We start from the raw sequence: 26,631 nt of genomic DNA, 5'->3' as shown, positions 1-26,631 counted from the left end.
AATCGAAAAAGTTTTGAAATTACACGCATGTCAAAAGAAATTCAACATCAAATGAATGAGACATTCAAGGCTGAAATCGGCTACAAGAAAGCATAGAAAGGTAAGGACATCGCAAGAGAATAAGTTATGAGATTTTACAATGAGTCTTATAGTGATCTTTCAGTGTATTTTCATGAGTTGAAAAATGAAAATTTAAGGACTAAAACAGATTTACAGGTGAATGAAGAGACAAACAGTTTCGAAATACGCTTCATCGTAATTGGACAATGCATTCGAAGCTTCCATCAATATTCTCGAAGGGTTTTGTGTGTTGATGCAACACATTTAACATGAATGTATAAGAGCATTCTTTTATTGCCTATGACACTTAGATGGAATTAATCGATATCATATGAGATCAGCTAATCAGAGAACAATAGTGGTTAGAGATAGTTTCTTCACAATTTATATAAAACAATCGAGATTATTTCATGACTTGTTATTATATGATCATACAAAGAGGTTAAGCGGTGAAATTCTTACTATATGCCCTTATGTAGTACATGAATATTATATATTATACACATCATATTTTAAAAATATACGCAGAAGGTATGTTTGGATAATTTACTGAAGAATCATGATGAATCGTATGGACATATCAGTCCATATGTGCAGCAAGAATTAAAAAATAAGGTAGATCCAAAACCTTGGGTGAGGGGGGAGGGGGGAAGCCGACCATATGGGGTGTTTGGAGCATGGGATTAGATGGGTTTAAGTGGGATGGAATTACCAAAATGTAATGATTATAGTGCGTCAGGATTGTCTCCTAATTCCATGGATTGAGGCCATCCCACTCCATGTCTGGGAAAAAGATTGGCTACTCATCTTGCCACTACCGAGCGGTGCTCTGTGGGCCCCACCATGATGTATGTGTTTCATCCGTGCCGTCCACCCATTCTTCCATGTCATTTTATGGTATGAGCCCAAAAATGAGTTTGATCCAAATCTCAAGTGGACCGCACAATTGGCCCTAGGAGGTTTTTAATGGTGTTATTCAATCACTACTGTTTTCCCATGGTGTGGTCCACCTTAGATTTATATCTACCTCATATTTGGATGAAGCCTAAAAATTATATTTGAAAATGGATGGATGGTATGGATAAAACACAGATATCATGGTGGGGTCATAGCATAAACCAATGGCTACACTAAACCCAAAGTAAGATGGTAGAAACGTTGATTCCGAGAAGGGCTTCACAGCCCATGCCTCGCGCAATTCCCAGACACTTTGCAAGGATGCACGGGATCTTAAAACCCACTTCCACCGAATCCCATTTCAACCCATGGGCCAAACGCCACGTAGTATTTGCATGCCAATCAAACCGCTTGTAGAATTAACACCACTCAGATAGAGAGTAGGCACAAATATAACCCTGATACAAACTTCTGTGGCCAATGTGATATTTCGTATGGTAGGCGTTCAATCCGGGCTCTGTTTCACGTGGTGTGGCTCATGTGTTTTGCATCTGCCTGATTTTTTTATTCTTATATTATCTCAGTCCCGAGAAGCTAATGGACGGAGTAGATTTGTCAGGGTCACCCTCATGGCCCGCTAAAAAAACAGTCATTTCACTCATCAAGAGAAGAAAGAGATCAATGGTCTCATTTCAACTGGCAAACAAAGTACACTCTCATGGCTGAGATTGTCCAGGGCATTACGAACTCTGCATTGTGAATCATCCACACGGTATCAACGGTCAAAAGCCATACATCTTTGCCGAACGGTGGGATGCTAACCGGATTCAAACTTCGGATAATGAACCATCCATATGCTGGCCCATTTGATCAACGGTCAACCAGCACCGTTTAGCACGTGCATGGCATGGTAATGGGAAGTCGATCTACCCATGGATCAGATGGATCCACTAATCAAGTGGCCACCTTACGAATATAACTGATCTAATTTTAAATCCAAGGAAGTCAACGGTACAGGACCCACCCATTAAATGGACCAGATCTCGCACACGTACATTACTCCATCAAACGTGCCACGAAGAACGCTTCCGTCTCACGCGAGCGACTCTCCACTACGAAGTCTAAAACATGGGTCCACGTCAGCGATCCAAGCACAACAAAACGCACGCAATCAATACTCCCCACGCGGCAAGGCTCAAAAAGTCTTTCCAAGCCGTCGATTGCCGTAAAAACCAACGCTCCAGATTCGCGCCACATCACCAATCCGCGCCCTCTCCCTATCCTGCAATAAAAGACCAGTCTCATCATCTATATAAACAAAACCAAAGCGCATCTTCAACCACAACGCACCAAGTAAAGAAAATCTAATCCCCCCATTTTGCCCTTCCCTCTTTCTCGTATTTACAAGCATACCCCCTCCAATGGCGCCCAAGGCCGAGAAGAAGCCAGCGGAGAAGAAGCCGGTGGAAGAAAAGAAGGCGGAGAAAGCTCCCGCAGAAAAGAAGCCAAAAGCAGAGAAGAGGCTTCCAAAGGAAGGAGCATCCGGAGACAAGAAGAAGAAGAAGAGAGGGAAGAAGCACGCTGAAACCTACAAGATCTACATCTTCAAGGTCTTGAAGCAGGTTCATCCCGACATAGGGATCTCCGGCAAGGCGATGGGGATCATGAACAGCTTCATCAACGACATCTTCGAGAAGCTGGCCCAGGAATCGTCGAGGCTGGCCCGCTACAACAAGAAACCCACGATCACGTCGAGGGAGATCCAGACGTCCGTTCGTCTCGTCCTCCCTGGCGAGCTCGCCAAGCACGCTGTCTCTGAAGGGACCAAGGCCGTCACGAAATTCACCAGCTCTTGAATCTTGGTGAGCGGTTTGGGAAATTAGGGCTAGGTTTCTGAAGAATTAGGGTTTTCCCTCTTTTTTTTTTTCCTAATTTTATTTCCTTTTCCAGTTTTTTCCTTTTCTGCTGTGGATGTATATGGGTTTCTGATATGAAATGGATATTGCTTTTCTCTATTCAGATCTGATATGGTCTTCTTGTTTAATGAATTGTGTGGGTCAGATTCCGATTGTTGTGTCAGGTTGGGTTGAGTTCGCTTGAGATGGAAGCCGGATTGATTCCTTCTGCTATATCTGTTTTATTGCTAACGTGCGCTGCTAGGGTTTGGAAGTCTTTCCTTCGTGCGTGGATGTTCTGCGGTTTCTTATGTGTTGTTAGCTTACTTTTGAGGAGGGCAATGTTATTTTCCACAAATGTGGGTTTGGTGTGACCATGACTGTGGGGCCCACCTTGATGTACGTGTTGTATATCCACGCCGTCTATTTGTTTTGGTAGTCCATTTTGGGGGCGTGGTTTTGAAAATGAAGCTGAGAAAATAAAACTGAGAAACCTCGGTGAAAGAGAAAATAAACCTTAATCACTGTTTCCAGTTCTTTAGAAATCAAACCTTAATCACTGCTTCCATTTCTTTAAAAATCAAACCTTAATCACTGTTTCCATTTCTTTTTAGGGCAGTTGCTCTTTTTGGAGCAGATGAAGCAAATCAAACTACAGGGTGTGCTAGTGCACTCAGGCTTTGCAACCTGCTGTGTTGTGTCTTGGAATCCACTTACCCTAATGACCAAAGCAAGTTGAGGGTACCAAACCTCTCCTTCTTAGTTGAGTGTATTTCATCGTAGCAGTTGAGGGTACCAAACCTTCACTAATTTGACTAAACCCTGCTTGCTTGTTTGGAAGGCAATAATGAAGAATAGGGGGTGAGCTGGGAGTAGAATGGATGCTCCCTCATCCCTTTGAGAACAGGTTAGGGCTTTAGAGTCCACTGGGGGGAGGAGGATTGGATAGTATGATCAGGTTATGTAATAGGTGAGATAGGTGGTGGAACACTTTTCTTCCCCTACAGTGTTTCTTCTATCAGTTTCTGAGGAAGGATTGGACCTGCCAGATATTCTAATATAGATGAAAATAGAGGTGGGTGTACTTGATCCTATCTATAGAGGGAAAGCAATCTGTCTAATGGGATGATTCAGACTTGCTTTTTGTATTGTTGGGAAAATAGACAGCCGGGGCTGGCTGCTCTTGACTGCTAAGGCTATATTAGATTATTAACTGCATTATCAAAATTATTTCAGTAGAATGATTTGGGCAGTCCAAAAATTGTCCATGTAAATTAACAGTTAAAAGTTGTTGGTTAGTTGCTTGGTTGTGATCTTATGCTTGTGGTTCATCTGTTGTTTGGAATTTCATCATTTTTTAAATTTTTTTAAATTATTTAATTAATTATTTTTTTTTTGTGTATTTTAATTGGTTTATTACAATTATTTTGTCAAACACAGCATATGTACACTAATTAAAAATATTAGGGGGCATTTGGTGCATGGAATTAGATGGGAATAGGTGGGATGGGAATGAAATTGGATGTGGTGCAATTATTATGTGTTAGTGATTGTCTATTAACTGTGCAGGATGGAGATAAGTATCCCAACATGTTTGGAGCAACATCACAAACCATGATTTGTTTGAAAATCCTATGTTACTATGTTTGGATTGTGGTGGACTGTATGTACATAATTTGCTCAATGTGTTTGGAGCAACATTACAAATCAGAATGTGTTGTAGAGAATCCCATGTTGGTTCGTTTGGAAGGGTGGAATGTAAGTTTGGTCATTCCCTCAGACTGACATCTACATGTTTGAAAAATTCAATCTCTCTCTCCCTGTCCCTCTCCCTGTCCTTCTCTCTCTCTGAAGTAGTTGAACAAAATCTTCTGAATTTTTCATCTTAGTAGCCCTTATTCAATGAGATCATACAACAAATCCAAATTATCACCAGTCTCTGAAAGAACTGAGATCTTAACAACCCTTATTCAATGAGACTGCAACAAATCCAAATTATCACCAGTCTCTGAAACAATTGAGATCATGGCTGCAACTTGCAAGTCATTCACATTGAAAAAATACAATGCATGGAGTATTACTATCATACATACACTTTTGAAGAAAAAAAAAGACTTTGTTTTTTTTCTTTCATTTTCTTGCCGTAGAAAAACCTTATTAAAAATTGCATGTATAGGCTCAGGAGCTCATGTGTGTGCGCGCGCGCGTGCGGGTGTGCCAGTTCTATCCTGCAATCAAAAGACAGATGGATATGTTGATATGAATATTTGTATTTAAAATTGAACTATAAAATGATGGAAAGTTAAGTTAAATTCTGAAACGGATGGCATTAAGCATTATACATGCCACACAAAATGGCTTCGTCCAAATCTGTGTTTCTAGGTTTCTCCTAATACGGAAATTGCCATTGATAAAGCAATCACATAGGTGCATAACTCTAAGAATTTAATCCCTGCATTTGTTTTTTCCTAATTCCCAGTTACATAAGTCCAATGCAATTTTCACTTAAATGTATCTTTAAAAAGAGAATAAGATTCATTTCTTAAATTGTGCCAAGGATGAGTTCAATACATCAACAATTTCCCATTTTACATCACTCGCAGACTTTATTTTTTCTACATATTTCTATAAGGCTTTTTACTAAATTTTCTTGATGCAGTGACTTTAAGACTATAAATTCAAGTATCCAAATCTTCTGTTTCATACCCATGGATCATCAATTTTAGATTCCATGACCAAATTCCTTGTATATTTGAATGACATAAGAAAATTTCTATTATGTTCCACTTTAATCTTGGCTATTTCTCTCTTTATTTTTCTAGTCATATATGGTGCATGTGTTGTTCTCAAATTGAAGAACATACCCATTTTGCACCATAGGACCAATGCCTAACAGATTTTGATCTCGCATAGGAATAAACAGAACATCTTTGATTCATTAGGTTCCTTTGTTTCCTTAATGATGGTTCCATTGCCCATTTTAACTTCTAATATCACAAATACATATGTTTGTGAAGACTCTATCTTCCCTTGCCATGTGGTTGGTACAACCACTTTCAAGATACTTAACATTACTTCTTTACTTAAGATGCATCTAGGACATTGTTTAAAGGGATTTTTTAGCCTTCTCATTTTACTTCAGAGAAATTTGCATACTAGATATGATCCCAAAATAACAGGAGTCAAAGCTCAATGATTTCTTTTGAGGTGGAATTATTCTTCAATGCAGCTGAATTTCTTACAATGCTTTTTTAAATGATTGGTTTGTGAGAAAAGAGGAAATTGAATTTTTTCCTTTTTAATTTTTCTTTCTTTGATTCTATAATATTTTTGGCTTTATTACCCTGCCTTGGTTCTCTTTTTGTTTGTTTGGATCTTCTTGTGATTTTTGAGATACAATTGTGAGATTGGGTTAAATGGGCACTTTTAACAGGTTTTTCAATGTCTATTGAATCTTTGCTCATGAATGTTTAGAGAATCCATCAGCTCACCGTTGAATCATATTTTTTAGATTAGACCGACTGACCGACCATGATTTTTTCAACCATTCCCTGACTGGTAATTTTTCACCCCAGCTAGAGAAGTAATTTTTTGCGCTCTCCAAATATTTCATTTAAAGATTTTCAAATTCTCTTTAGAGTGTGTTTGGTTGATGGTTTTATATTTTTTGATTTAGAGGCTCCCTTGTTCTAATCAATCCACCCATATACCAACCAATTCATTTGAACGTATCTTAAAGAAGATAATAAGATTCATGCCTTCAATTTTGCCAATGATGAGTTCAATGCATTGACAAATTGACGATCTTAGTGGCAGTTTCCCGTCATTGATCCTTTGAAAGTGCTAGATCCGGAGCTCCATTCTCTGTATGGTCCTAGCTTGGAAGACGAATTTCAATTCGTCGAACCTGTTAAGAGACATGATATGGCGTTGACATGTGCAGAAAAAACATAGCGTCTTCCAAAGGACTACAAATCTAGTACTAGGGAACAAATATGCATGTGACATGACTTATTGCTACCGTAAACAAAACCGAGTTTGAAAATCTGGAGGCATAAGGCACCTCAGTTTCATCTATCTTGCCTGCTACTGGTAAGCAGGCCACAGATAAGATCTGCTTCATCCAAGACTGACATTGCTACAAAATGTACAAAAGCAGGTAGTGACAGTAATAGACTCTCAGGAGTTTCAACACCCGGTCAAGGGTTTGAGTATCCACAAGTGGTGAAATTCCACTAGCGTGAGTGTGTCTGCGTGTGTTAAAAAAAAAAAAAAAGTAGTGACAGTAATAGAAAATGAAAGAAATGTGACCCCTTACCATTCATAAAACTCAGAAAAAGAAGAAGATTATCTATACTGTATCAAAATTGAGTAAGAAATAAAAAGAAAAGAGGTCGCAGTCCATTATTAACACTTACAAGAAGTTCATATGTCAATAGGAACCTATCCAAATAATTCACATATAAATAGGCATTCAAAGGTCCAAATCTGTAATGGGCATGAACATATTAAACCCAGCCCGATATGCACAAAATGTACAACATCAATTTTCACCCAGATAAAAATAAAAACAAAATAACAAACCAAATGTGTAATGCTCAAATTGTACCAAAAATGATGATGATGTTGTTGTCTTCTGAGAATGTGAAGGCTTGAAAGTACACAATTATAGACGGGAGATGTAAAAAGATTTATTCTCTGTGTCTGGTGTTAGTATAAGCGGATGTGTTTAATACTATTAGAGAGTAAATCTTTAAAAAATGAGCATTTCAATGGTTTAATTTCACTTTGAAATCATTGAAAATCCCTCACACACACACACACACACACTCTCTCTCTCTCTCTCTCTCTCTCTCACACACACACACACACTCTCTCTCTCTCTCTCTCTCTCTCTCTCTCTCTCACACACACACACACACTCTCTCTCTCTCTCTCTCTCTCTCACACACACACTCTCTCTCTCTCTCTCTCTCTCTCTCCTATGAAAGGTTTGTTGTCATCCAACAAAGTTTAGAGTTAGGACAATATACAAAATTGAAAATATAAAAATAAGAAACTGAGATGGAAACCCATATGAAAGTATAAAACATAATACGATGACATAAAAAAGCGTTCCAAGCATAACTAGTCCTAGTGTAGTGTGAGTCCATTTACATGTGCCATCTTAACATTCATATAGATATGGATTTCTTGAAGGTATTTATGGTTAGTCGCACTATAATCTAATAAAGAAAATTAGAGCTTAATGATAATAAAAAAGAAAAAGAAAAAAAGAACTAAGATCCCAACGACCATCGCGGCTGTCCTATCTCCAACCCACAAAGAGCTCTCGTTTGTCGACGTACCCCTATAAACCATGGTTGGGGTCATACATTGGATCAACGAGCTAGATGAGGTTGGTGTACTCTCGTTTGTCAACGTACCCCTATAAACCATGGTTGGGGTCATACATTGGATCAACGAGCTAGATGAGGTTGGTGTCACTACCTCATCACAACACGTAGCTATCAATCCATGACAAGTTTCCACTCGTGGGTTGTCCCACAAATGGATCATTTGCATGATTCTGGTTATCATTCCACCATTTAGTCGCATATTTCCATTTTTTGAAGGAAGTATGTTTACATCCTCTGAATCCTTCGACTTTCAACCTTGCCTCCTCCCAAGAGAAGTATATGTTCGGACGACAGTTGACTAGTGTGACATAATATTTATCCTTACCCGTCTGTGTTCACATGTCGACAATGAAAATATTATGGCAAATTACAACGTACATACATATATACTATGAATAAATCATTTTCAAATGAATGACATTATAATAAAGTACCCATAGTGCTGCTCGTGATTGCATTACGATATCTCTCTCTTTTTTATCTCAATACAATGGTTGAATGAAATGATTTTCCTGAAGAACGAAAAAGGGTTCCACTTCTGTAGAAATATAGATGAATACATACAAAATAGGAGTCCATGAAAAGAAGACATCCAACACAGATTAAAATTACAAAAAAGTAGTCATCGAAGTGCTTGAATAATATCAAATATAGGGGCCCTCTAGTATATGCGCTCAATGTCAAAATATATATATGTTAGCTTCGAGAGAGAAACAAAATGAAGAACTAATATCCATATAAACACACCAAATATTATAAAGGTATTACATGTCCATAAAATCCATTTATTTGAAAGTATCCGGGTAAGCAAGGTAAGGAGTTCCAAGTCCAAAACATAAGAAGGTACCTACCAAGTTGTTGTCCAGATTTCACTTACAGCTTCAATGTATCATAGATAAAAAATAATATCCATCAACTAGACCTACCACCTACATTTTCTTTCGAACCATGTAAAGTTTTCTTCAAGCATTCAACTCAGTGTTCTGGTCGAAGACTAACAAAGAAAGATGAACGCCTCTTGTCCCTGCTGAGGAGTTAACCGTCATTGATGAACGTAGCATTGATCAGCCCCTGTACCTCTTTAAAGATATCCAACACTTTATTCGTTCGATTTACCTCATTGTCCAGTCCAAAATCATGCATTGCCTCAACTATATTCTTAAGAGACATGCCAAGTAAGCCATGAGTACGAGTAGGTCGCATCTGTTTGTTTGAACTACTCCCACTATGATTGTTATTAGAATCAGATGTACGGTTTAGAGTGTTGCACAAGGAATGATTTTCTTGGGACTGACTGTCAAAGGGAAATTGATAATTGCTTGTCGAGTTCCCAAGATTTTCCCCTGATAAATACATAGTATCTTTCATATCCTTTTCCGGGTCCGTCCATGATTTGTTCAAATCTCGTTGAATTCGAGATGAGGACACTGCTTTATTCTTACTCCCTGTCCCGTAGATTGATCCGAACCGACGATTACCGCTAAATCATACACTCTCTCGATTATCTTCTCCTGAAGTCTTTTAGCTAACGGATGAGGCTACATCAAGCAATGTGGGCAATCGATTAGCAAGCAGAGAATGTAATACGACAATAGTATACAAAAAAATAACAATGTATCGTGTAAGTGCATTCGTTTAAGCAGTTGTGATAAATTCTTACCCGCAGATATTCTTCCCAAACTTCAACAAAGGCGGTCACGACCATTTGCTCGTTATCTCATTCAAAGTTGCTTGTGGCAAACATATCCTTGACATCATTATATTTTCTCTTGTGATACTTCATACGGTTTTGTGTTTTTTGTCAATTCACGCTCATGAGTGTACTTCTCCTCACCTCGCCAATTGCAGCTTGATATGCTTCTGTTAAAGTTACTATCAGCTTTGCATCCTAATGCAATTTGCTCAAGCAACGTGTTGAACAGTACTTAATCCATTTTTCTAGTCCACTTGATTTTTGGTGCTCGGGATGGAGACTCGGCAAAGGATCTCACAGGCTTCTCACGGGGTGAAAACTAAGTCGGTTGAACAAGAGTTCTGTTTGACGATTGCATTGGTGTCCATGCAGGACTTGTCCATATGTCCGACATCCCACCTATGAATATGACAAATTGGAGTTATAAAAGACGGTATGTAAAATAGAGATCCAACTAATACACATGCGATATCAAAATAATTGATGAAAAAAAGTAATACTTCCCAACTTTCATCCTACAAAACATGTACTGAACTTACGCGTAGTTGCTATTACAAGAAAAAAAAAATAGTCACATCCTTAAAAATACATTTAAAGTATAATTAAGTAGAGTACGCCTATATGTTCCTAATAAGACTTTCTTTCTTCATAGGCATCGAAGCTACCTCAACAATAACCTCCCTCAATTGGTAGGGTTGCTATGTTAAAAGCACACTTGAAGTTAAATACTGAGCAGAGAAGATGCTTCAATAAGAACTAACTTTGATAAGGATCATTAAAATCCTTAGTGGAAATGACCAGTTGGACTTATTCAAAAATTCAAAAAAATGAAATAAAATGGGCCGAAATAAAAGCCGCTAGACGATGCCTCTCCGTGAGATCAACTGGATCTTCTCAAAATAAATGGCCTGTAACGAAATCTTAAAAATATATTTTACAATAAAAACCTTATGGAATAATGTTCTATATGTGAGGATTTTTTCTGGAAATTAAAAAAAAAAAAAAAACAATGTGTATAGTATTCGAGGCACAAGGTGGTCCTCCATACTTCTCAGTGGGTATCAACGCAAAAGCAATAATTAGTTTTAGTTTTCTCTGAATCATTGGTTTTTTCTGGAATCATAAATAGAATGTGGGGCGATCGGTCTGAACTTTCAGTGTCGCTTAAATCGTCCTGGAATGCAAATTGAATATATCCAAGTTAGCGTAACCGCACTTTAAGCTGTTGGAAAAGATTATTACAATGTCAATGTCATATTCGAAAATTTGAATGACGAAAAAATAACTCGAGGTGACTTCAGTTCTGGACGCTTGTCCCATTACAATGACCAGTCTTACAGGCAGTCCTAGGGGATTTTGCAGCATTGAGAACCACTCTTCAATATCAAACGTATTAGGAGAATCCTCGTAAGGCCACGAAAAGCGCATGGGCACTAACCACCCAAAATACATACTTGCAAATCACCCTCGATGCAAACTGTGAATCACAAGGTGAATGGGTTGTGATTTGATGTCTCGTAAATCTGTAAAATGCATAGGGACAAATCACAATGTTTTCCTCAACCTTCAAGAGACACCCAAATTACTCATTAACTGGACAAGTTTTTCAATAATGACACTCCAATGGGAGTTGACTATACCACGTCTAAATCTAATTTGGAAAGTGGGGTGTCCACTTGCTTTGGCATTCGATTGCCCGTAACATCTGTTAAAGAGGGGCATCTGTAGACACCCCACATAAAATGAGAATAACCTACTCTTTGAGCTTTAGCTTGACTTTAATAAATGATCTCCTACTTAGAAATCATTGAAAATCCAAGTGGGTCGAACATGGAGCATACTTGGCACATCCTAGAGACAACCAATGGACCTGATTGGCTAGCGTCAAATCCAATAACGATTCGGTCGCAACCATGCATCCTAACTCTAGAACCCTGTGAACTCTCTGTACATAGCAATCTATGTACGAAAAAAAGGATAAAATGAACTCTACCTAATGATCACTCTCTGTACTACTTAGTTTTCTCGCATAATGTTGTGTTTTCTCGCATAATGTTGTGTTGAGACGTGAAAGGTCACATATTCAAGATTGAAGAAAGTACAATCGTTCTTGTACACAAAGTGGCTATGGTGTTATTGAAAGAAAATGTTGACCAATCAAGCTGATTTACGGTTCATTGGACATGTTGTCAAATGAACTTGCTAACAAACATAAGTTTCCTCCAATCTAGGTTATGATGAGAAAGACCTGGTTTGTTTACCAAAACCACACATTGTCAAGTGGCTAAAGCCATAAAAAGTTTGGCCGCACTTTAGACTAGCCAAACGGCATCCAATTAAAGTGATTTCAGTTACATTGAAAAGCTTATCAGGCAACATTTCCAATGAGCTTAAAATCATCGAAAACAGACAATAAGTTAAATTGCAGACAAGTGATTTCATATACTAAATGATCGTATTTTCAACAGGATAAACAGGGTTTGATTGAATTAATTCTAGTATTGTTAGGAAGTTTATCTGATTATCTTTCCAACGAGATTAAAATTACCAAAAATGGACAAACAACGAAAAAAATACAAGCATTTAAACAGTTTTTAGAAAAAAGATAAAAACTAATTATTATTATGATTATATATATATATATATATATATATATATATATATATATATATATATATAAAATTTAAAGATAATGATGATTTTTTATATATTTATTTTATAATAAATATTTTTATATATTTATTTATAAAAGAAACAGAGAGTAGAAAGAGAGATAAGAAAATATAGAGAGGGTTCGAGGGTTAGTTCACCCGGATGTACTGCTCGAGAAACCTTAAAGATTTTTAACATGCCGACATGCTGCCAGACAAGGAAGACAAAAAATGACATCAAAGAAGTCACTGAAGCTAAGAATTTATTTACCTCCATTTAAATCGTATTCTACTCCACACATTCTAAGTGCATAAACAACATTCATATTTCCTTATATCTTATTTTCCATTATTCTCCCTCTTGCATTTTCTTTTATTACATTTGCCTACATAAGATCTTAAATCTCGCGAAGAAAGGCTGGTTTGTACTTCATCTTATTTACTGCATTTTTATTTTATTTGCCTATCTGATGCTATTTGCATCTACGAAGTAAGGTTAGTTTGCGTTTTATTTTATTCACTGTATTTTTACTTTATTTGCTTATCCGATGCCACTTGACTTTGCGATATAAGTAGGGTTGAAAGTCGAGCGGGTTGGGTCGGGTTGGTGCTCAACCCTGGCCCAACCCAAGGTTCTTGTACCTCAACCTTAACCCAACCCAACCCAACCTCGGGTCGGGAATTCTCAACCCAAGCCCAACCCAAGCGGGTTCAGTCGGGTTGGTCGGGTGAATACATGCTAATATTTTAATGATTACATTAGTTTATTATATTTTAATACACATCTTATTTTTTATATTTATAATTTTATTAATTACGTATGTTGTTATTTATCGTAAACAATGTTGTCAAATAGCATATGCGATCTTGTGCGATTGCATATGCGTGTGCGCATATGTGATCACACAATCGCATATGCAGTTGCATATTTATTTTTTTTTCGCATTTTTTTTTTAAAATGAAAAAAAATCAGAAAAATTAGAAAAAATTCAAAAAAAATCAGAAAAATCAAAATAAATTATTATATGTCATTGAGACATGAAATACATTTAATTTAAGTAAAAAAAATAAAACCATACAATACTCCATACATGATAGTTGATACATCATACATCATACATTTACAATTTAGTAATTTACAAATTACAATATAATTAACTTCTTAAATGATCTTAAGTAGCATTAACAAATAACATTTTAGTTAGTAGTTACATTACATACTTACATTTAACAATAACAATTAACAAATATGAAATATCAAATATCAAATATCCATATTCAACATTCAACACTACATGTACATGATACTATGATTGTTATACAATATATAATATATCAAGTTATCAATGATTCAATATCAAGTTATCAACAAACAATCGACAACATCAACACACTTAGACTTATGAGACAACCATTAGAGAAAATTAAGAAGTTATGTATTTATTATTTATCTAATCAATAATCATGATTCATGATATACATTGATCTAGCATCCATTGTGGCACATCACCACCAGGTCCACCACCACCACCATCATCATCATCATTCGAGTCATCTCCTTCTTCCACATACACTTCTTCTTCTTCCATTTCTTTGTCATCTGTACGTACTAATACTTTATCAACATCCAATGGTGGATGATCTTCAATTTGATCATCATTAGCACCTTCTCCTTCTTTAATCTCCTCAATCTCATTAACGGGTTGATGACTACTACTCGCCCCCCGGCTTCCCCCTGTCCTTCGCCTTCGAGTGGTACTACTACCTTGACCAGGTTTCAATGCATATGCGACATCTTCAACTTGTGCCCATGTCAGATCCTTTTCAGTAAATACCGGGTCCTTCGTCTCTACGAGCCACTCGTTATCTGCATCGAACTCATCGAAGCAGATAGGGTCAAAGAGCTTTTCTTTCCTACTTTGGAATCATTCTCGCAATTTTTGATTGTATTGAACGAAAACCAAGTTGTTGAACTTTTTTAGCTCAAGGCGATTCCTTTTCTTGGTATGAATCTGCAAGAAAGAAAGCGCATTTGGCATTAGCTATTTAGGTAATTAACTTAGCTTAGGCTACTAAAAAATTAAAGTTTACAAAAAAACAAAACAATTACTAAACAATCTAAACTTTTACTTACCGACTTGAACGTGCTCCAATTGTGCTCGCAACCACTGGTAGAACACGTGAGTCCAAGAATCTTCATAGCCAGTTTCTTTAGAGCTGGATCCTTCCTGTTTGGGTCTACTCCATAGGTAGCCCACCACTCAGCTGAGAAAAACAGTTTAAGTATATGTTAGAATCATTAGATCTCTTAGAGATACTTTGTAGAAAAACTTTTTGTAAGAGTTCAGTACACAGTTGACAATGTATACTAACATTCATTCATAGAAGTACTTACTGGGTAATTTCATTGTCCGATGTCTTATCACGATATCCCTTGAGAATATCCCTTCACTTTTTATGTAGAAGTCCAGCAAAGTTGAGATCTTGTCCTGTTCTCCTCTATCTGGAATCATTCTTTCCAAGACATCAATAAATCCAACCATATGCATAGTTAATGATTCTGCTGGATCAGCAGAAGCGAATAAATAGGCTGGGTTAAGGATGTAAGCAGCCGAATACAATGAGGATGACATTTGGCTGCCCCATCTTCTATCTATAATATCTAAAATTGGCATGTAATCACGGTCTCTATAGTTAAAATGGTACATGATCTTATTTTTCGCCCTCTCCATCGCATCATATATGTAGCCCATTGCGGGCTTCTCATCCCCGTCCACCAATCGCAACACAGAGACTAAGGGCTGGGATGATTTTAGCGCCTTTACCACCTGAGTCCAAAAACTTTAAGAAAGAATTGTTTGTTGAACCCATTTTTCGTCAGCCTTCTTTGACCAAGGCCTACTTGTAAAATCGGCCGACACTACAAAGCTTCTAAGTTCTGATTTCTTTGCATGTAGCCTTTGTAGTGTTAAAAAGGTTGTAGCGAAATGGGTGACGACTGGACGTAGTAAGTTACCCCTAATGTATTTTCTCATTCGACTGAGAAGAAGGGCGTGTTTGTACATAAAGACCGTAATTCTTGTAGCCCTTGCAATCACGTTATAAATAATCTACCTATATCTTTTAACATAAGATCAAACAGGGGGTCCAAAATAAACGTTGCCTCTTCTCCATAAGAAGAAGACCGACCATTACATACGAGGCTGCGTTATCTGTAATTACTTGTACAACGTAGTCGTCACCTATTTCTTCAACTACACTATCTAGTAAGTTAAACAAATATTCTCCTGTGTGTGAATGGCCCGACGCATCCACTGACTTCAAGAACATTATCCCAGCTGGATAATTTACCAAAAATTTAATGAGAGACCGACCGGATTTATCGGTCTATCCATCGGCCATTAGTGAACAACCATATATTTTTCATGATTCCCTATATTCAGCTATGAAGGATTGTGTATATTTAACTTCAGTTTTTAGGCATGTCTCCCTTATTTCATGATATGAAGGAGATTTAAACCTAGGTCCAAATTGACCTATAGCCTCAATCATTACCTTGAAGATTTTCGATTTAATGGCGTTGAAAGCAACGCCGGTTTGGTAAAACCACTTAGCAAAATATTGAATTGTGGTTTTCCTATATTTTTGTTTATACCGGTTCTCTAAAGTTGTTTGAGCCGACCCTTTTTTTCTACCCCTTTGGTCGACCACATCCTCGGGGTGTGGTTTACACCATCTATCTATGGGCCCATGCCCTCGTGCTCTTTTCGATGGTTGTACTTGTGGTCTAGACCGGCCTGTTGAAGTAGAGGGAGTAGGACTAGCTTCATCTACATTAACTACATTTATATCTACATATGCATCTTGTTCCATATATTCCTCCTGACGCAGGGCACTATCGTATTTCTTTCTTGATTGTTTTTCCATATACTCCACGATCTCCCTTCGAATTTCTGGAGTAATTTTGTCGCATGCTTTTGCATTCGACCCTGGTAAATGTGCAAGGTGTTGTTTGTGCTTTGTAATGCTACCAGAACTCACAAACCCACATAACTCACATACTATGTGAGTCTTTTTGGTAGTACTATGGTAGTACCCATACTTCCAACCCGGGTCCTTCGACTTGAGCTTCAAAGAGGAATATTGGGAAGAAGACATTATGATGGTGGATAGTGGTGGTGTGTGTGTAATATTAGCACTAAAAAGTAACCAGGTTCTACTAACTAGAAACTAGAAAGTAAACTACAAATAAAAAAAAAGTAAAGTAAGAGACTAAAAAGTATAAGAAGAAGAACTAAGAAGTGAGAAAGAAGTAGATCTAAGAGAGTAAGTAAGAGTAAAGAGTACTAAAGAGCCTAAAGAGATGGGACTTGGGAGAGAGAGAGAGAGAGAGAGAGAGAGAGAGAGAGAGATACACACTTACACTTACACACATACTTACACACTTACACTTGTAGAAACTAGAAAGGGAGAAGAAGAGGGAGAGAGAGAGTTGAGTTATACTTACACACTTACACTTGTAGAAAGGGAGAATAAGAGGAAAAAAATAAGAAATAGAGAGAGTTGAGTTACACACTTACACTTGTAGAGAGAGAGAGAGAGAGAGAGAGAGAGAGAGTTACACACTTACACTTACACTTACACACACACTTACACACTTACACTTGTAGAAACTAGAAAGGGAGAAGAAGAGGAAGAGAGAGAGTTGAGTTACACTTACACACTTACACTTGTAGAAAGGGAGAATAAGATGGAAAAGAAAATGAGAAAAAGAGAGAGTTGAGTTACACACTTACATTTGCAGAAAGAGAAAAGGGGAGAGAGAGAGAGAGAGAGAGAGAGAGAGAGAGAGAGAGAGAGAGAGAGAGATTTACACACAAATAAAAGTAAAATTATAAATGTAACAACGAACAAATCTAAAAGAGGTTCCCAACTTCAAATCTTGCTGTAACTAGACTAACTTCAACTTGTAGTCTTGTACTTGTAATCTTGAAATCTTGTTGTAAGTTGTAAGTTGTAACTTGTAAGATGTAACTTGTAGTCTTGTAATGTAAGTTGTAACTTGTCTCGTCACTTTACTTGTAAGTTGTAAGTTGTAACTTCAAACTTGTAAGTTGTCTTGTAACAACTAACAATTAAGAAAGTAACAACTAACAAATCAATTAACAAACAAAATATTAAAAAAAAATGATAGAAAGAAGTTGTTAGAAACTTAGAATTAGAAACTTAGAACTTAGAAAACTTAGTGGATGGAGATTGGAGAGGACTAGAGGAGTGAGGAGTCTTTTGACTCTTGTCTTAACTCTTGATCTTGAATGTTGAATCTTGATTCTTGAATATGGATGGTATAAATGATGTATCATGCATCATGTATCTTGGATTCTTGATTCTTGATTCTTGTTGTACCCTCTTGATTCTTTCAGTTGAAAGAAAAGAAAAGAAAAGAAATATGGAAATGGAATATGGATGGAGAGGAGTGGATGGAATGTAGAATGTAGATTGTAATTTGTAAAATGTAAAGTGCTTAGTAAGAGAGGATGTAGTAAGAGAAATAGAGAATAGAGAGAGAGAGAGAGTTTGAGCTTTTTTTGTAAGTAGGAATGCTTAGAATGCATATATATAGAGTAAAAATCTGGAATTTTTTTTTTTAAAGGTAAAAAAACGGTCAGAAATCTGACTGTTGGCCAATATGCGATTGTATATGCAGTATGCGATCGCATATGCTAGCACATGTGGCGTATGCAATCGCATATGTGCAGTGATCGCATATGCCATTGCCGCATATGCGATCGGGCCAAATATATGCGCATATGCGATCGCATATTCGCATATGCGACCACACATGACAACATTGATCGTAAAGAACTTCATTTATTCTAAACAAACAAGTTAAAATATAGGACAACTACTCATTTAAAAGCCATGTTGTGTAGCACACAATCTATTTGAGAGAGAGAAATCCAACAATTCTTGTTAGCTTGAGTCATTAGAAATGATGTGGACCAATGAGATTCGACAATACCGAATGTAAGACCCGTGTCCTAGTCCGTACTGTTCCGTTAGCCTCCGCGGTCATTCCGGTCAAATTCCGGCAACCTTTGTACCGTATTCGGTGTTTGCGCACGATCCTAAGCCAGGTCCCGCGCACCGACGTCGGCTTGATCCGAAAGTTGTATCATAGCGACCGCGTCGTCGCCGCGGTTCCAACGCCGTGACTTGCGCACCGAATCGATACCCAGGCAAGAAGATGCCGATCAGCGTTTATTCCGAAGAAACACCGCGCATTGAGTCTCATCAATCAACCATTAAATACAACCTTATCTCAAGTACAACAACCCATCCCTCTTTCTCCAAAGTCAACTCTCTCTCTCTTCACCCATCCCTCTTTTACACACTTTTCAAACAAACCCATGCTTCATTAATTACACCCATCACTCCATCACCTCATATCACTCCCATCCTCTCATTTTCTCAAATCTCTCCAAGCAACCAAGCCTCTCACGTCCAACACTCCTCTCCCAAACCACAAGTGTGGTCCACCTTCCATCATCCATCTACACCCTCCCATCTCTCATCTACACCATTAATCCCCCATCATCCACCATCCAAGGCATAGGAAAGGTGCATTTGAAGCCAAGGGAGCAAGGAGGAGGCTTAAAGGTGGGTGATCCACCGTCATTTCTCCTATTTTTTTGGGCCACATGTGGTGGGACCCGTTTGATGTATGCATGTATGAAATGGAGGGCCCATAGTGGCGGGGTCCCTCCTCTATCTCACCGTGTATCTCTCTCTCTTTCCCTCTCTTTCTCTCTTCCTTAGAATGAAGTGGGCCCCACCAATATATTAAATCTACTCAATCCATCAAATAGGGAGGCCCACCTCATTTTAGGAGAGATTTCCCCCCTACTTAGAGTAAATGATATATTATAATATTTTATTAATATTTATATGTATGGTAGGCCATGATTATGTGGGACCTACCTTGATGAACATGGGCCACTCACGCGTGGGACCCACCATGAGGCGGTGTTTACCCAAACCGTCCAGCGCCCGAGACGCGGACGTTGAACCAAAAAAAAAAAAGGAAATTTCTTTGGGTTTTGGGGTGGACCGCTCATGCAGGTCCCACCTTGATGTTTGTGCTTAATCCACGCCGTCCATCCCATTCAGGGGATCATTTTAGGCGTTGAGCCTAAGGATGGGACTAATCCAATTTTTTTGGTGGGCCAGAGCATACGAAAACAACTTCCTTACCGTCAAAAATCACCCTACCGTCTCTGTACTCCGAAAAATACCCAATGTTGGGCTCGTTGGGTTTGTTTTGAGACCCAGGAATTGATAGTTGGGACGGATCCACCTGATGTGGTCCCCGCACTCAAAAAACCCCAAGATCATGGATTTTCAAAAAAAAAAAATATAAGGGCAGCGCCTTCTGCCACTGACACAGCAGCAGACGCTGCTGCATTTTACACGGGCGGGCGGCCAAGAGGCAGGGACCCACGGCTCCATCCGTGGGCCCCACCATGATGTATATTTTGTATCCACGCCGCCCATTTGGTGGGCCACTATCTGACGTGGACCCCCCTCTAAAAATCAGGCCAATCCAAAGCTCGGGCGGCCCACATCACAAGAAACAGTGTGAATTGAACTCTACCATTGAAACCCTTTCTGGGTCCACAGAAGTTCCAGATCAAGCTGAAATTTGTTGTTCCCCTTCACCCTGGCCCGTGTGACCTTATGAACGGATCGGATGGAAGATAAACGCTATGGTGGGCCTCACATGGGACCCACAGTGATGCATGTGTTACATGCCCACCGTACAGACGGACGGTGGGGCCTACTTGATGTATGTGTTCGTCCGCACCGTCCTGGACGGTGGGACCCCCTCCCTGCTGCACGTGAGTGTGCACGTGTGTGCACGTGTGTATGCATGTGGGTGTGTATGCACGTGTGTATGCATGTGGGTGTGTGTGCACTTGTGTGAGTGTGTGTGGATATACATACATACCTATTTATATATATATATATATATATATATATATATATATAAATGTATATATTTAAATATATATATATATAATATTATGTTATATATAATATTGTATATATTTACATATATATATTTACATATATATATATATATATTATAATATATATATATATATATATATATATATATGATGGTGGGCCTCTATGGGCCCCACCATGATGCATGTGTTGCATCCAAGTTGTTCAACCATATGGCCGTTGTTGAGGCCCACTTAATGTGTACTTGTGGCCGTTGCTGAGGCCCACCTGGATGTGTATTTGTGGCCATTATTGAGGCTCACCTTGGTATATACATAAGGCCCATGTGATTCGACCCATTTAACGTATTTAAAGGCCCATGGGTTATGGCCCATTGCAATGTACATAAGGCCCACTAATGCGGCCCACTTGATTTATATAAGGCCCATATGAGATGGCCCATTTGATGTATCTGAGAACTATGGGTCGAGGCCCAATGAGATGTATATTGGTCCATTGCAATGTGTGATTTCCTATGGTTTGTGTAATGGTACTTTATGGCGGGCTATGCCTTGGGAACAATGTTGGTTTGACGTCCACATTGTAAGGATAATATTGGTTAAATATCCGCATTGTCACACTCCTTAAGGCCCACTGATAGGTCCATACTTATACTCTGCAGGCCGTCTAGGCCCATCTCTATGATACGCAGAGCCCATCCCTATATGCATGTTTAGTATAGATCCATGACTTATTATCATACGCATCATATGTATGACTGGTATGAGGAGTGATTGATCATAGCATATGCCTTCGGGCAGACTGTTACGAGCTCCCTGATAGGCGGAGTTGCCCTGTATGAGCGCATGGGTTACGCAGGACTATTGCATGACTGGTAGTGTGACTCATGCACTTGCATTGTGTGATTGTGATTGTTGTATGCCCTAGCGACATCAAGGACATAGCCTCTACAGACACATCGTGGGTGGCTGGATTGGATACCGAAAATACTGTTTCTAGTATCGCGACGCCATAGATGTCCCTGGGTGAAAATCCCTAAACCCGATGGTACCAGAGGATGACTCCAACGTCGAGACCGAGTGGATATACGAGCGCATGAGGGCCGAATACCAGGAGGCCGCGTCTCCCACTGTGTCGTGGTCGGTTGGAAAGGAGTGTGGCCTTACTCGCCCGAGGGTAGGGGCAATACTAGGCTTTGACCAACTCGCGAATGGGTCCGCTATCGACGTCTCGGGTAGTATTGGCAGACTATTGATCGGGCGGATAGTGAGGTTTCTTACGCTCACCGGACCGTGCGGCTAGGAGAGCGAGTGCCATTTGGAGTGTATTGAACCCGGTGATTATCCGAATGAGAACTGTCCGATACATGATGAGGATTGGCCTGCTTGAGTTGCATCTCACATCACATGGCTGTGTTATGGCCGATAGCATTCATATCTTGCACCGCATAGCCTTGATACGGCTGATTGCATTCATGTGCTCATCACCATGATTCCGCATTACCTTGACCTTGCATTTTGAGCACGTTTATATTGCGTACATACTTACACCACCCTCTAAGCTTTCTATAAGCTTATGCACGATTGATGCGTGCAGGTGACGCCAGGACGCAGTCGCAGCCATAGTCTCGCCATAGTTGGAGCGTGCAGCCGAGCTTCTGGAGCTTTGTTTCTTTTGTTGCATTGTATTTCCCCTTTCTGCCGCATTGTACTAAAAAATTTTTGATCATAGTGGATTTTGTGGTGGTGTTCTTATGGTTATTGTTTGTGGGTTATGCTTTTGTTATGCTTATTATGAATCAGACTGATGACTTGAAATCCTCCTTGTAGTATCCCAGGATCGGAACCTGGTGAATGGGTGTCAGGATCCGAAAATGGGGTTTTACGTTTCTTGTTAGCTTGAGTCATCAGAAATGATGTGGAACAATGAGATCTGACAACACCGGAATTTCCTATGTCTTCGAACACATATGATCTGCACTCAATTATAATTTATAAGTAACTTATATATTGATCGGGTTCGGGTTGGGTCGGGCGATCGAAGACCTCAACTCGAGCCTGACCCAAGATTTATCGGGTTGGTGTTTGTATAGCCCAAGCCTAAGATCGGACATAATAGATCTTGCCCAAGTCCAACCCAATGTCGGGTCGGTCGGGTTCAACCCGCCCAACTTTCAGCCCTAGATATAAGGCTAGATAGTTTCTTTTTTCCTTATTTTAGCCTGTCTGGCCCTTATGGGTTATGCAAAGCACAATCAAACATAAAAATACCAAAATTCTGCTGAATCTCAAAAAAATTGTAAAATCTTGTAAAGTAGAAACCGCACATTGTTCGGACAAAAAAGGGTGCCTAACCTCTTCCTTTTTCGTCACTGAGGATCTTACTCAAAATCTACAATTGCAGACTAACTGCGAGATTCACATGAGTTAAGAAGTTGTAAGATTCTCCGACCCTTAAGCAATTTTATGGTTTCTAGCTGGCTATAAATTTTGAACTTCATTTGGCTAGTGATTCCGAATCAAATATATTTTTACACCTAAATCGATACCATAGTCTAGCTACACTAATAAATAAATATTAAAGCCAAGGAAGTGAGGGCAACGCCGCGCTCGTGTGTGAGAGGTGTTCACAGTTATCATTGTGGGCCCCACATAGCTTTTGACCACACGAACTTCCTGTGGTGGGGGCACAAGCATTTCACATCGTTAGAAAAAAAAAGGTCATTTCACTCATCAAGAGATATTTAAAAGAAAAAAGAGATCAACGGTCCCAGTTTAGTCGACAAACAAAGTACAATCTCATGGCCGAGATTGTTTAGGGCATACGAACTCTGGATTGTGAATCATCCATGCGGTATCAACAGTCAAGAACAATACATACATGGTCCTTACTCTTGCTCGGGTGGTAGAGTCTCAGGAGTTTCAACACTTGATCAAGGGTTCGAGTACCCATAGGTGGTGAAATCTCACTACGGCTTGAGTGTGTGTGGGTGTGTTTAAAAAAAAAGAAAAAAGAACAATACATACATCTTTGTTAAACGGTGGCATGCTAAAGGCGGGCCTGGATTTGGAAACCCCTGGATTTGAAATCCTCCTAGTGTGTTTGGCACCTGGATTGTGAATCCACTTTAATCCAAAAGTAGCTATGCATGGTGTATTTACAGGGGTTTGAATTTAATTACTAAATCAACTTTAATATCTCTAATTAGTGAGAAATATGACATAATGGTTGTAAAAAGCCCGCTGAAATATATGATTTGCCTGAAAATGATGAAATTCCAAGTCTTGGATGGGCCACAAGCACAAGATCATGTCCAAGTGACTAATCAACAATTTTTAACCGTTGATTTACATGGAAAATGTTTGGATGGTGCTGATCATTATATTAAAGTAATTATTGTGATGCAATTGATAATCTAATTGTTTTTGAATATCATTAGTGGGCCATGTGCCCGATAGAATGATAGTATGATGACACACATGTTACACCTGCAACTACTGAAAAGATTTTAGGTGTAATCCAAGCTCTCATCATCGGTTTCAAATCTCCACTGTGGCACCATGGATATGGGGGGATTTAAGAGAATTTCAAATCTTCTTATCATTTGGCACCATAAAGTAACTAGGGATTTCAAATCCCCTCCAGGAGGGAGTTTGAAATTCATAGTAAAAGCTTGGAATCCACTCTAAAATTCTTTCAAGAGTTGAACGTCTAATATGCATGTCACTGCATTATTAATTTATTAGGCACATGCCCCATTAATGATATCCCAAACTAATTAGATTATCAACTGTATCACTATAATTACTTTAATAAGATGGCCAGTGCCATACAAACATTGTCCATGTAAATTGATGGTTAAAAATTGTTGGTTAGCCACTCAGACATTATCTTATGCTTGTGCCCAGACTTAGAATTTCAACATCTTCGGACAAAATATATATCTTAGCGGGTTTATTACAACCACTTTGTCAAACATTAAATTAAAGATATTAAAGTTGATTTAGTAATTAAGTTTAAACCCCTCTAAATACACCACTTTGTCAATCTTCAAATTAAAGATATTAAGGTTGATTTAGTAATTAAGTTTAAACCCCTCTAAATACACCATGCATAATTACTTTTAGATTAAGTTGATTCTTAATCTAGGGCGCCTAACACAGTTAGGAGGATTTCAAATCCAGGGGGTTTCGAATACAAAGATTTCAAATCCAGGCTTCCAAACAGGCCCTAACTGATCTAATTTTCTGTCCAAAGAAGTCAGCGGTGCATGAACCGCCCATTAAATGGACCAGATCTCGTACACGTACATTACGCCATCAAACGTGCGACGAAGAACGCCTCCGTCTCACGCGAGCGACTTTCCGCTACGAAGTTTCAAACTTAGTCCACGTCAGCGATCCAAGCACAACAAAAAGCACGCAATCAATACTCCCCACGCGGCAAGGCTCAAAAAGTCTTTCCAAGCCGTCGATTGTCGCTAAAAACCAACGCTCCAGATTCGCGCCACATCACCAATCCGCACCTTCTCCCTATCCTCCAATAAAAGACCAGTCTCAGCCTCTATATAAACAAAACCGAAACACATCCTCACCTACAACGCACCAAGTAAAGAAGATCCCATCTCCCTCTTACCCTTCCCTCTCTCTCGTATTTACGAACATACCCTCCAATGGCGCCCAAGGCCGAGAAGAAGCCAGCGGAGAAGAAGCCGGTGGAAGAAAAGAAGGCGGAGAAAGCTCCTGCAGAAAAGAAGCCAAAAGCAGAGAAGAGGCTTCCAAAGGAAGGAGCATCCGGAGACAAGAAGAAGAAGAAGAGATCGAAGAAGAATGTGGAAACTTACAAGATCTACATCTTCAAGGTCTTGAAGCAGGTTCATCCCGACATTGGTATCTCCAGCAAGGCCATGGGGATCATGAACAGCTTCATCAACGACATCTTCGAGAAGCTGGCCCAGGAATCGTCGAAGCTGGCTCGCTACAACAAGAAGCCGACCATCACGTCGAGGGAGATCCAGACGTCCGTTCGTCTCGTCCTTCCTGGTGAGCTCGCCAAGCATGCCGTCTCTGAAGGTACCAAGGCCGTCACGAAATTCACCAGCTCTTGAATCTTGGTTAGCGATTTGGCAAATTATGGCTAGATTTCTGAAGAGTTAGGGTTTTCCCCCTCTTTTTACCCCATTCCAGTTTTATTCCTTTTCTGCTGTGGATGTATATGGGTTTCTGATATGAAATGGATATTGCTTCTCTCCAATCAGATATGATATGTTCTTTTTGTTCAATGAATTGCGGGTCTGGTTGGGTTGAGTGCGCTTGAGATGGAAGCGCGATTGATTCCTTCTGCTTTCTGTTTTTTTTTTTTTTTTTTGCTAACGTGCGCTTTTGGGGTTTGGGGGTCTTTCTTTCGTGCGGGGAAGTTCTGCAGATTCTTACGTGTTGTTAGTTTACTTTTGAGGACGGCATTGTTATTTTTCCACGAACGCGGCTTCGCCGTGACCGTTGGTTCCACCTTAGGTAATGGCCCTGGAAATGAAGCCCATTCCACTAAAGGAAACGGTGGAGATTGAATCCCCACCGTTGAGAACTTCCTGCGGGCCATGGGAGTTTTGGATGGGAATCGGATTGTGTACAGAGTAATCTCTGTGGGGTCCATCTTGATTTATGTATTTTATCATCCCTGTCCATCCATTTTATAAGATAATTTTATGGCTTAATCCAGAAAATGAAGCATATTCAAAGCTCAAGTGGACCACACCACAGGCAACAGTGTGAAATGATCCTCTACCGTTGAAAAACTTCCTGTGGGCCCCAGAAGTTTTGGATCAAGCTGATATGCGTGTTTTCCTTTATTAATGTCTTTGTAATAATATGAATGGTTTGGATGATAAGTAAACTTCACCGTGGGTCTTGGAAAGGTTTCTACAGTCGGAATATTGTCATTTTCACTGATTCTTGTGGCGTGGTCAACTTGAGCTTTGGAGGAAAAATGGATGGGCGGCGTGGATAAAT

General features: G+C 39.2%; 1 pseudogene; it reads left to right on the top strand.

Moving 5' to 3' along the window:
• Nucleotides 1-2,287: 2,287 nt before the first annotated feature.
• On the top strand, nucleotides 2,288-25,904 carry LOC131252977 (probable histone H2B.1; annotated as a pseudogene).
• The last annotated feature ends 727 nt before the right edge of the window (nucleotides 25,905-26,631 follow it).

Source organism: Magnolia sinica, chromosome 8 (assembly GCF_029962835.1).
Source record: "Magnolia sinica isolate HGM2019 chromosome 8, MsV1, whole genome shotgun sequence".
NCBI lineage: Eukaryota > Viridiplantae > Streptophyta > Magnoliopsida > Magnoliales > Magnoliaceae > Magnolia > Magnolia sinica.
Note: the sequence above shows the minus strand (reverse complement) of the source record. Positions and strands in the feature narration are given on the sequence as shown.